Raw genomic sequence first — 13,048 nt, forward strand, 5'->3', positions numbered from 1 at the left:
GTTTGTCTGAAACATGGCTTAAACCGGATGAATATATTAGTTTAAATGAATCTACTCCCCCAGGTTATTGTTATAAACATGAGCCTCGTCTGAAGGGTCGAGGAGGAGGTGTTGCTACAATTTACAGTGAAGTTTTTGGTGTTACTCAGAGGACAGGATATAAATGTAAGTCTTTTGAACTAATAATGCTTAATGTGACACCGTCAAATACAAATATAAATAAAAATCTCTGTCGTCCTTTACCCTTGCTACAGTGTATAGATCACCGGGCCTTATTCAGATTTCCTTAGTGAATTTTCAAATTTTCTATCAGATCTTGTAGTTACTGTAGATAGAGCCTTAATTGTTGGTGACTTCAACATTCACATAGATAATGAAAATGATACATTGGGATTAGCATTTATCAATATTCTCAACTCTCTTGGAGTCAGACAAAATGTAACAGGACCAACTCATCGCCATAATCATACGCTAGATTTAATTCTTTCATATGGAGTTGATGTTGATAATATAGAAATTCTGCAGCAGTGCGATGACATCTCGGATCATTACCTCGTCTCTTGTATGCTGCGATCAGCTAATGTTACTCAATCTACACCACGCTATCGTTCAGGTAGAACTATTCTTTCGACCACTAAAGATAGCTTCACTAATACTCTACCAGATCTATCTCATATACTCAATAAACCCCAAAGCCCAGAAGAACTTGATGAAATAACAAAAAATTTAAATGCAGTCTTCTCTAGCACCCTTGATGTTGTCGCCCCACTTCGATTAAAGAAAATTAAAGAAATAAGCCCTGCACCATGGTACAATGATCACACTCATGCTCTCAAGAGAGCAGCTCGGAAAATGGAGCGCATGTGGAAAAATACAAAATTAGAAGTATTTCAGGGTGCATGGAAGGATAGTGTCTGTAGCTACAAACACGCACTCAAAGCTGCCAGGTCAGCATATTTTAGTAAACTCATAGAAAATAACCACAAAAATCCTAGATGTTTATTCAGTACTGTGGCTAAATTGGTTAGGAATAAAGCCTCAACCGAACCAGATATTACATCACACCTCAAGAGTAATGACTTCATGAATTTCTTTACTGATAAAATTGAAATAATCAGAAATAAAATTGGAATGATGCAATCATCTGTCATAGCACCTCAGAAAACAGTGTTGAATAATTTCCCTCATGTGCATCTTCAATCCTTCACTATCATAGGTCATGAAGAGCTAACAAAACTTATCGAAACATCAAAAGCCACAACTTGTTTGTTAGATCCTATACCAACTAAGCTCTTAAAAGAGGTATCTCCTGTAATATCAGAACCTCTTCTTAATATCATTAACTCCTCGCTATGCTTAGGACATGTCCCAAGAAACTTTAAAATGGCAATTATCAAACCGCTAATTAAGAAGCCACAACTTAATCCTGGAGAACTTGCTAATTATAGACCGATTTCAAATCTCCCGTTTATGTCAAAAATACTGGAAAAGGTAGTATCCTCCCAAATATGTTCATTTCTACAGAAAAATAGTATATATGAAGAATTTCAATCTGGATTTAGGCCTCATCACAGTACAGAGACTGCACTTATCAGAGTTACACATGACTCTTATCATCTGATCGCGGCTGCATTTATCTTCTAGTGCTTTTAGATCTTAGTGCTGCATTCGACACGATAGATCACAACATTCTCTTGAATAGGCTGGAGAATTATGTTGGAATTTGTGGAGTGGCATTATCATGGTTTAGGTCATATTTAGCAGACCGCTACCACTTTGTCTATGTAAATGAGGAATTGTCAAACCAAACAAAAGTAAAATATGGAGTGCCACAGGGATCAGTTTTAGGGCCTCTGCTTTTCTCCATGTATATGCTTCCCCTGGGAGATATTATCAGGAATCGTGGAATAAGTTTCCACTGCTATGCTGACGATACACAACTTTATATTTCTTCAAAACCTGATGAGATTTCACAATTATCAAAATTAACAGAGTGTATCAATGAAATAAAAGATTGGATGGCCAGAAGTTTCCTTCTACTCAATTCTGACAAAACAGAGGTTCTAATTATTGGACCAAAAAACTCTAAAAATAAGCCGCTAAAATATAATTTGACTCTAGATGGATGTACTGTTACATCATCTTCAACAGCAAAGATCAATAAATAAACTTCAATTGGTTCAAAATGCAGCAGCCAGAGCAGCTGACGAGAACCAAGAAATATGATCATATTAGCCCCATTTTATCATCGTTACATTGGCTACCTGTTAAATTCCGTATTGATTTTAAAATTCTGTTAACTACGTACAAAGCTTTGAATGGTCTAGCTCCGCAGTACTTAAGTGATCTTCTAACGCGCTATATTCCAACACGTTCATTAAGATCACAAAATTCTGGCCTATTAATAGTTCCCAGAATATCAAAAACCACTAAAGGAGGAAGATCCTTTTCATATTTGGCTCCTAAACTATGGAATAGTCTCCCAAACACTGTTCGAGATGCAGACACACTCTCTCAGTTTAAGTCTAGACTAAAGACTCATCTATTTAGCCAGGCATACACCTAATTTATCCCACAATTAGGCTGCTTTAGTTGGGTCTGCCGGAACCAGAAACCAGAAACATTGAGCATGATCTCTAACTCTGCAATAAATTCAATGGCATCTACGCTTACATCTTTTTATTTGTTTCCCTGTCTCAACCTCGGGACTCCTATCCTGAGGTCACCAGAACCGGCTGGATCCAGCACCATTCCTAGTTCATGTTGGACTCCACTGCTACATATCGCAGAATGATGATGACTAAATGCAGCCGGTGCCAGCCAAACATCACTTCAATCTATTATGACGGACTTCAGAGGATGAAATTATGCCAACTACAACCCGCATCACCACGGTCTATTTATGGACTACGATCCTGAAATGAAATGCTTAGACTAACAATTGCCAACAAAAGCCTTCATCAGCCAATTAACAAGGACAATTGCATCTATGGCTGCATTTACATGCAGGTCTTGATGCCCAAATCCGATTTTCTGACTATATCCGATTTTTTTGACGACCCGCTTACATCATCTTTTAAAAGTGACCCGTATCCGATTTTTGCATTTACACTATACACTGCTGAAACTACCAAATGTAGATGTTCTGACTCGGAAAAGGAAGTAAAACAGCACGAAATGCAATGGATGAAGACGCGAATAAAATTATCCAGTGTTTTGCTTTGCACAATATTTTGAAGAGTCATCAAAAAAGTCAGCAAAATATTGTGTAAAACTGTTAAAGGATGGGCAAGGAGGAGGCGAGAACCGGCTTGTCAACATAAATAATATTTTAATGTAAACTTAAACCAAAAGCACAAACATAAACACACATGACGGACATGCCCATAATTCTCTCTCTCTCGAACCATCGTCACCGGCCGCCTTTATCCCTTGCGCGCCTCATCAGGCCGAGGGACCAGGCGCGCGATATTCCGACCCGGCCCCGCCCCCCTCCGCTCCACACATTGGTCTCGTACGGCGGAGAAAAATCATTTAATTATTCTTAAACTATTAAAAATCACATTTTGTGTAAATTACACAATGATGATTAATCGACTGTATGGACGTTGCAGTTTTTGTCGTCTGTTAATGCTAATGTTCTGTGAAGCTGCTTTGAAACGATGTGTGTTGTGAAAGGCGCTATACAAATAAAATTGACTTGACTTGACTTGACACCCTCATGTTGTTCTGAACCGTACACATTTTGTGGTTTCTCTGTTTTTACTATCATAATTAATCTGTTGTTAATGCTGAAATGTTTTTAGTTTTTCACTACAGAAAACATTATTTTATAATAAATAATATTTTTCTTATTTTAAAGTAACATGCAGCTTTGTGAGAAACTCACTGACCTCATGGCAAATGTTTCGGCCTTTTACATGTTTTCATGAAAGATACATGATGCAAAATTGTCAATAAAAGCAGTATGTTGAAGACAAAAACATGAAAATGTCATATTTTGGACATAATATGATAGAAAATAGCAATAAATTAATTGATCAGGTATTTTATGTGCTTGCCCTTTTAAGGGTTAACACGCATTAATAATTAATTATATTTAATTTAATTAAATCACATATAAAACATGACATTGTGACAGGCTTTTGGAGTATTTTCTGCCATCTGGTGAAAATAAAAAATAATACATGACATGAAATAACACTAAAAGTCAGTAGGTCAGAACTGTCCCATCACAGCAAGAAGGTCTCGGGTTCGAGTCCCGGCTCAACTGGTCTTTCTGTGTGGAGTTTGCATGTTCTCCCCGTGTTCATGTGGGTTTCCTCCAGGTGATCCGGTTTCCCCAACAAGTCCAAACACATGCAGGTTAAGTGAATTGGAGACTCTAAATTGCCCCTGTAGGTGTGAGTGAGAGTCCTGCAGACACTTTACATCAGGAAGGGCATCTGATGTAAAACCTGTGCCAACTCAAATATGAGGATCATCAAAGCACAAAATACAATCAGAACATTCATTTTTAACATTGTTTTACTGCTCCACTGTACAGTACCTTATTTTAATTTTGAATTTTGAATATATTTCAGGATAACCCCTTGAGATGTAACATCTCATTTTCAAGGGGGTCCTGCACCAATCTATACAGACACAAAGGTTAACCACACAGTACAAAAAAGACACAAACACAAACATATATACAAAACAAATACCCGCTCACCTACCCTTGCCCCAAATCAAATATAGCACAAATTTTATGACAAATAATCGGCCGAATGCATTAAACAACCAATGCGTCATTTATCAATATGCCTTATAACAAAATGTAACATGCAAGATAACGTCACATCTCACATAGAAATGTCAAAGAAAATCAAGATAATTTTACAAGAAAAATCATAATTATATAGCCTACATACTACTATATGTTTTCTACATAAATCCTTTAATATCCATTGTGTCCCTAATTACAAGAACATGTAGTTTTAAGAAAAGAAAAAAGTGACGATTGAAATAAACCAAATGTAGAAATAGACCTAAAAAAAGAGGAAGGTTATTCCAGTCATGAGGGGCTTTATATTGAAATGCTCTCCTACCAGCTACAGAAAGTAACCTTGGAACCGTAAAAAATGTTGGGCATTGGAGGTGTCTAAGTGAGTATGCTGACCAATAGGGTATTAAGTGCTGTTTAAGATATGCAGGACTAAACACATTTAAAAATAAACTGAATCCAGTGATAATCCCTTCGTGGTTTAGGTTGCAACCAGTTTAATGAATCATACATAAAACAATGATGAGTTTTAAATGGACAGTTCAAGATAAATCTGCAAAGAGAATTAAATACAACATTAAGGGGTTTGAGATTGGACTCAAAGGTATTAGTGTAAACTATGTCTGCATAATCAATAATTGGTATTACCAGTTGAGAAATAATTTTTTTTCTGACTTGAGCTGAAAAACAATTAATTGATCTGTACAAAGTATTAAGACATCCATATACTTTCCTAATGATATTATCAATATGTATCTTAAAGGTAAGGTTGGAGTCGAGCCAAAGGCCCAAATATTTAAATTCCTCTACAATCTGCAAAGGGACCCATCTAAAAATTATATTTCAAAACAGGAAGCACAATGGCTTTTTTGTATCATGGAAAACACCATGCAGCAGGACTTCTTCATGTTCAACATAAGTTTATTGATGAACAGCCACTGTTGTACTTTATCAAAGTCAGATTGAAGAGTTCTTTGAACTTGCAGCAAATCCCGATCAGAGGTATAGATGACAGTGTCATCAGCATAAAGCTCTAATTCACAATGAAAACAAACTTGTGCTAGGTCATTGATAAAGATTGAAAAAAGTAAGGGGCCTAAAGTTGAGCCTTGAGGAACACCTTTATCAACAATTAAATAATCTGACTGGAATCCTTGGTAAACAACACACTGAAGACTATTATGCAAATAGGAGTTGAACCAGAGCAGAGCATGTTTATTCAGACCAATAGAGTAAAGCTTATCCAGTAAAAGGTAATGGTCAACCATATCAAAGGCCTTTGAGAGATCAATGAAAGCAGCTCCAATGAAATGACCATTATCAAAACCCGAAAAAACATCATTAGTACATTTTAAGAGAGCAGTTGAAGTAGAAAAACCGTATCTAAAGCCAGACTGATGTGGAGATAAAATATAATAATTATTAATGTACTCAGTTAGTTGATTAAAAATGATTTTCTCAAATATTTTAGCAACTGCACAAATGATAGAAATCGGACGATAATTATTCACATCAGATTGGTCTCCACCTTTGAAAAGAGGTTTCACTCTTGCAGCTTTCCAAATTTGTGGCACAGTACAGGTAGTTAATGATAGGTTAAAAAGATCTGCAAGATGAAACATCAATATGTGAGCTGCAATTTTGATAAACTTAGCTTCCAGATCATCTGGTCCTGCACTACACTTTATTTTAAGGTCCTGTATTACATTAAAGACATCAGTAGGCATGATCTTTTTAAATGAAAAAGAGCCAGCAGGCATGGAAGAATACAAAGACCATGCCAAATCATCAAAGCAAACAGAATTTGAAGTACATAAAGATGAAAAATGTTGATTAAAGGTCTGAGCTACCTGTATATGCAAAGGATCAGATAAAATATCATTATCCTTGCATATTTGTTTCACAGCAGTTTTTTTAATTTTTGTTAAGAATGTTATTTAAGTGATTCCAGAAGTGCCTGGGGTTATTAAAATCACGAGAGAAACAATCTCTATAGTAATTAGATTTGGCATTCCTAGTTTCAGTTTTACATTTATTTCTTAACTGCCTGTATATTGTCCCATCCGATTCATCTTTTGAGAAATGATATTTAACCCAAGCTTTATCCCTTTGTTTGAATAGTTGAAGTAAATTAGAATTTAACCATGGTAAATGCCTACCTTTGACTTTAATCGTTCTCACAGGAGCATGTTTATCAATTACGGTTTTTACTTCAGTATGCAAGAAGTTCCATGCCTCTTCCACAAGTGGAATTAGTTGAAGCCTGTCCCATCTAATATCTAATAGATCACATATGTAATAATCAGCATTCATATTTTTACATTGCCTTATTGTGATATATTTATAGGGGTACTCTGTATTTTAATTTTCCAGATGCAGTATATTATAGAATGGTCACTAAAACAGTCTGATGAAACACCCGATTTAATAATCCTATCTGGATTGGAAACAAGGATCCAATCAAGCAAGGTAGAAGAACGTCCATCAACTCTCGTGGGTTCTTTAATTAACTGAGTAAGGCTTACACTACCTAAAAGTGTTCTATCACCTGAGGAAGACCGATCCAACCAGTTATTATTCAAGTCACCCAATATGATCAGTTCATTGTGTCTATCCAGAGAGTAAATAGTAGCCAAGATACCATTTAAGGAATCAGTGGGAGCAGAGGGAGGTCTGTAAATATTTCCAATAGTAAGCTGTTTGTTTTCATGAAAAATATATATCTATATATATATATCTTATCTATATCTTTGACCCGAAAACATGCCTAAATCTGCACAAAAAAGAGCCAGTGACTCCGGAAAACCTGATTCACGTGTGCCGACTAATAACGGCCATGACTGCGAAAGCGGAATAATTCAAGACAAGCTTCTGGAAGAAGATGAAGAATTTCTGCCATGAATTTATGTCATGAGAATGTGCGAGAGGAGGTTATCCGCATATGCCAAGAAGTGTTGCCACATGAAGCTGCGAAACTACCAGATGCTCTTGATGTCGCTCACCGACTGGGAACCAAACGTGCTAATGAGACAAGGCCCGACCCAACAATCATTCGGTTCACTGTCAGGAGATTCACAGATGCAGTATGGAAGGCGGCTAAAAGCAGCGAGTTTCTCCGGAATCAAGGCATGCAGTTTAAGGAGGATCTGAGGAAGGAGGACAGAGATTGGAGACGTTGTGGCCTCTAATCAAAAAAGCGCGCGATGATGGAAATCTGCTGACTTTGTCGGGGGCCGCGGATGTATTGAAGGAACTGATGTTACGGGGTCAGAGGAGTTTTCAAAGGACTATTTTTATTCTTTTCTTTCAAAACTTTCTCAAGATTCTCAGAATTGAGTTCCAAGGTTAAACTGGATCCCAATATGCTGCTGCGAACTCTAACTATGAACAATATGTATTTAACATTTTAACACACACATGTTTTACAGATTGTTTTATATATTATTCATTATGTTGTCTTTTAATATTAATATTAATCCGGAAATATATAAGAGAGATGTCACACTTAGGCAGCTACCATGGGTAATTAAAGATATTTTTCTAACTTTTAATTATTCAGTTATACAGTCGGTGCTGATCTCGATACCACTTTGATTTCAACGTTTACCAGATTGACCAGACATTTTACTTGTGCAATATTCTTATATGTCACATTTATCACTTGTTTCGTTTAATGCTATGGGGGTTAAGAAATAACATTAAAGGAAAGCTCTATTTCTTTTTGACAAACAGTTTAGGGCGGATTTTTGTTTTGTACAAGAAGCTCATTCTACTAAAGAAGATGCAACATTTTGGACTTCACAATGGGGTAATTCAGTTTGGTTTGCTCATGGGTCTGAACACTCAGCTGGAGTAATTACTTTAAAGAATAGATTTAATGGAGATGTTCTACATACAGAATGTGATCCTGCAGGGCATTTTATTTGCCAAGTAATTAAATATGTTGATAATATATTAATCTTGGGAAATTTATATGGGTATAAAAACAATCTTTGGAAAACAAAAATTCTCTCGAATCCATAGAAAGAATATTTGTTGGTTAAATAAATATCCAAATGCAATTTTATTAGTTGGAGATTTTAATATTAAATAAACAATAGATAAATGGCCACCAGCTCGACCTAACGTAAATAACAATCTTAAAAACTTCATGGATCAATTCAATCTTATAGATATTTGGAGAACCAAATTTCCACATAAAAAGTAATTTACCTGGAGTAATAAAACAGGGTCTAGTCAATCTAGAATTGACTTCTGGTTATTGTCTGAGAGCTTTAACAAAGATGATGTGGAAGTTGATATTATTTCTACTCCTCTAAACGATCATAAAGCCATCAGTGTTCATATTCAATTCTCTAATACAAGTTGTTTTACTAATGGATCTTATTGGAAACTTCACAATCCACTGCTACTATATGAGGAAGTAAAAAGTAATCACTGGGTTGATATGTAGCTTTTGGGATAAAGCCAATAAGGAGATGCATTTTGTTCAATTTGGGAACTTCTGAAATTTGAGGTCAGTAAATATTGAAGCTGAATAGCCAAACACAAAAGAGCTGAAGAATCCAACATTATTGTTGAAATAACAACATTTGCAAATAAATGCCCAGACAGCTTATTGGATGAAGAAACATTATTATTATCAGATCTGCAAATGAAACTAGATGATCTATATAGAAAGAAAGCTCAAGGTGTGTTTGTCCGATCAAGGAGACGCTGGCTCGAAGAAGGTGAACAAAATTCACAATCCTTCTTTAATTTAGAGAGACACAATCTTAATAACAACATTAGTAAATTACATTTGAATGGGGTTGGAACAAAGGACCAGAAACTCATTTCCAATTACTGTTGTGAATTTAAGAAAATATATACATCCAATTATTCTCAAACAGTATCTGATGCTTTTCTGAGTTCTATAGAGGTGAAAACTATTGATGAAAATGAACTTTGTGATATGCCAATTTCTGTTGAGGAAGTGATGAAGGCAATTAATCATGTAAAAAGTAATAAATGGCCAGGCACAGACGGTTTGACCACAGAATTTCATGAGCAATTTACTAAAGATTTGGCCCCTTTTTTGCTTAAGATGTTTAATGAAAGTATTAGTAATCAATGCCTTACACCTGCCTTGAATCAAGGGTTAATCACATTAATACCCAAACCAAAAAAGGATTGACTTATTCTGGATAACTGGCGTCCAATTAGTTTACTGAACAATGATTATAAAGTATTTGCACTGATATTCGCTAAAAGACTCAAAGCTGTTTTAGATTCAGTTATTGAAGAAACACAATCTGGCTTTATGAGGAATATATTACAAACAACATTAGATTAGTTTGAGATATGTTGGATTATCCTGAATTTAATGTAGATAATGGGTTTATTCTTTTTCTTGATTTCTGTAAGACCTTTGACTCCGTAGAGCATCAGTTTATTTTTGAGTCACTTACAACATTTGGTTTTGGAAAATTCTTCATTAAAACCCTTTATAAGAACAGCAGCAGTTCAATTAAATTGTTATTTGGCACATCAAGTAGGTTTAATTTATCTAGAGGGATTAGGCAGGGTTGCCCTGTCTCTCCATATATATTTGTGATAATAAGTCAACTGCTTGCTAATCATATTAAAGCCAGTACGATTAAAGGACTATTGCTGATAGAGAACTAGTTATAACACAATGAGCAGATGACATCACCCTCTTTCTCCAAAATGATAACCAAATCCCCATCGCAATTAAAGTAATAGAAGAGTTTTCTAAAGCATCTGGTGTTTATTTGAATGTAAAGAAGTGTGAACTGATGCGGTCAAAGAATGTTCAGTGGCATATTATTGTAACATTCCAGTCAAAACAGAAGTTAAATACCTCGGAATTACAATAAATAAGCATCAATAGAATAGAAGTTCATTACATTTGAATCCTATTATCCAAAAGACTCGGAGGAAGTTTAATCAATGGCTTTTAAGAGACTTGTCATTAAGAGGGAGAGTTTTGATGTCTAAAGCAGAAGGAATATCCCGGTTAACTTATACAGCTATGGCTCTTCAGGCTGATGATGAGATATTAGTAGTATGTATTATGCACGTTGTGACAAAAAATGATTTATGGCCCTGATTTATGGCTTAATTGCTGTACCTTTGACCTTTCCCCTTCCGTTCACCCCGCCCCGCCCGCCCTCCGGCAGTTGTATGCTACATGCTGTAATATGACGTGTCTGTTCTGATACCCCCATATGTGTATTTAAAAAGGGTTAGGTTTGAAAATGAGATGTCAAGATAATGTATGGTTGATGATGAAATAATTCATTGTTGTAATCATTGAGTTGTTTTTCAGAAACATGTTAAAGTAATGTGTGTGTGGGGTTCATTTGGATTTATTATTATTATTGTAAGACATAAAAAGCAGTATTATGTTTAAAATGTGTTTAAATGACATCTTTAATGAGTGTGTAATGCTTGGTGTCAAACATGGTAAAAAAAATTTATTAACAAAAGGGTGAAAATGTATTTTCTAAAACAGTGGATATTGGATGAGCCAAAAAACATTCAGATGGTCGCTTTAAAATAAGGATTTAATGGTTAATGATTGTTATTTACTTTTTAACAGAGGAGATAATGTGTTTTAAACACCTCTCAGACTCCCATATGGTCTATTCAGCGGCATTCGCGGCACAATGACGTGGTTTTCAACAACTATAATCTTTGATATTGGTTTAACAAATACACGTATTATTAAAAACAATATTTCATTTAATTGTAGTTCTAACAACAGAGGTTTCTAAACAGTGGATATTGACTGATCAAAATCAAAGGATGCTAATCATTTTATCCTTAATCTTTGATATTAGATTAACAAACACAATAATTAATTTTATCTGTAACACTAACAAAAGGTCTTACATTTTAAAAACAAAATAGTTCGCTTTATAAAATACAGATTTAACACAAAAATCTTACATTAGTTCTGCGCTGTCCTTTCATGAGCTCGTCCAAAATTGAATGGCGTAAGATCAGTTGACAAACCCTCCGCGGGGGTGGTGCTTAACCCCCCTCCTGATCAGTGTGTGTGTGTGTGTGTGTGTGTGTGTGTGTGTGTGTGTGTGTGTGTGTGTGTGTGTGTGTGTGTGTGTGTGGCCTATAGAGGGTTGATGGATAGATAATTATCTTAAACTTTGTGTCAAAATTGGGTTTCCATGCAGAAGGGGGGTAGCTTTGAACATGTGACAAATGCAAGACAGTCCTAAAACCAGTGTGTGTGTGTGTGTGTGTGTGTGTGTGTGTGTGTGTGTGTGTGTGTGTGTGTGTGTGTGTGTGTGTGTGGCCTATAGAGGGGTGATGGATAGATAATTATCTTAAACTTTGTGTCAAAATTGGTGTTCCATGCAGAGGTGGGGTAGCTTTGGGTTAGACTATTTATTTTTACCAGAGACGAGGGCTCGTCTTCATGCTGTGTGATAGCCTAATTTTACGATCCAGACTTTTAGGCGACGATCGACAAATGTTTTGTGGCGGTGGGGTGAAGACGCGCCAAGATCTCGAAGCATTAATGTAAAGCTTTTTTACTTTTTAACAGAGGAGAAAATGTGTTTTAAACCAAATGTTCAGATTGGCAAAAACAATATTGGTGTTGAAATATGCATTATAAACTTTTATAGTCATTTTGAGTTCTTGCGATGCTTCATGAACCCAGATTTAAACAGAAGATGGCGCCAGATAGCTGTGGTGTGATTGTGGAACTTTGTGACAAAAAATTATATATGACTTAATGGCAGTACCTTTGAACTATTAATTCCTGTCCCCCCATTACCCTCCCTCCCCAACCCCTCCCTCTGGCTGTTGTAGACTACATGCTGTGATCATTTATGGGGGAGAGCTCAGTTAAACAGACTTTAAGTGTGTGTGGTCATCATTTACAGCTGAACCAGACGGACGCATCTGTAGAACACGGGTGATTGCACTTTAAAATGGCATTTATTTTCAGAAGTATGTGATTTTTTTTTATATTGATGTTTTACATCTTGGTAACTTGATTTTTAACAGGCGTTTAAATCATTTTTATTTGTACGTAATTCAGTCCTATCAACGAATATGAAAACTTGGATCGCATCGATCAACTGCGTAAGTTTACATAAAGATCGTTTTTTATGTATTTATATATTAGAATTGCTTCGTACTGATGTGAATATTTTCTATTTATTTTTTCAGTGACTGAACCGTTAATTAATGAAACAACGGGTCAGAGCAAATCTGTCAACAGATGTGTACTGCAAGGTATGTATACATTAT

At 35.7% G+C, this 13,048-nt stretch overlaps 1 protein-coding gene across 1 annotated transcript in view; it reads left to right on the top strand.

The window, feature by feature from the left end:
• The window catches only part of LOC127650479 (uncharacterized), a 1,198,408-nt gene that overhangs the window by 39,138 nt on the left and 1,146,222 nt on the right, over positions 1–13,048 (top strand).

The sequence above is a fragment of the Xyrauchen texanus genome, chromosome 10, assembly GCF_025860055.1.
Source record: "Xyrauchen texanus isolate HMW12.3.18 chromosome 10, RBS_HiC_50CHRs, whole genome shotgun sequence".
NCBI classification, from domain to species: Eukaryota; Metazoa; Chordata; class Actinopteri; order Cypriniformes; family Catostomidae; genus Xyrauchen; species Xyrauchen texanus.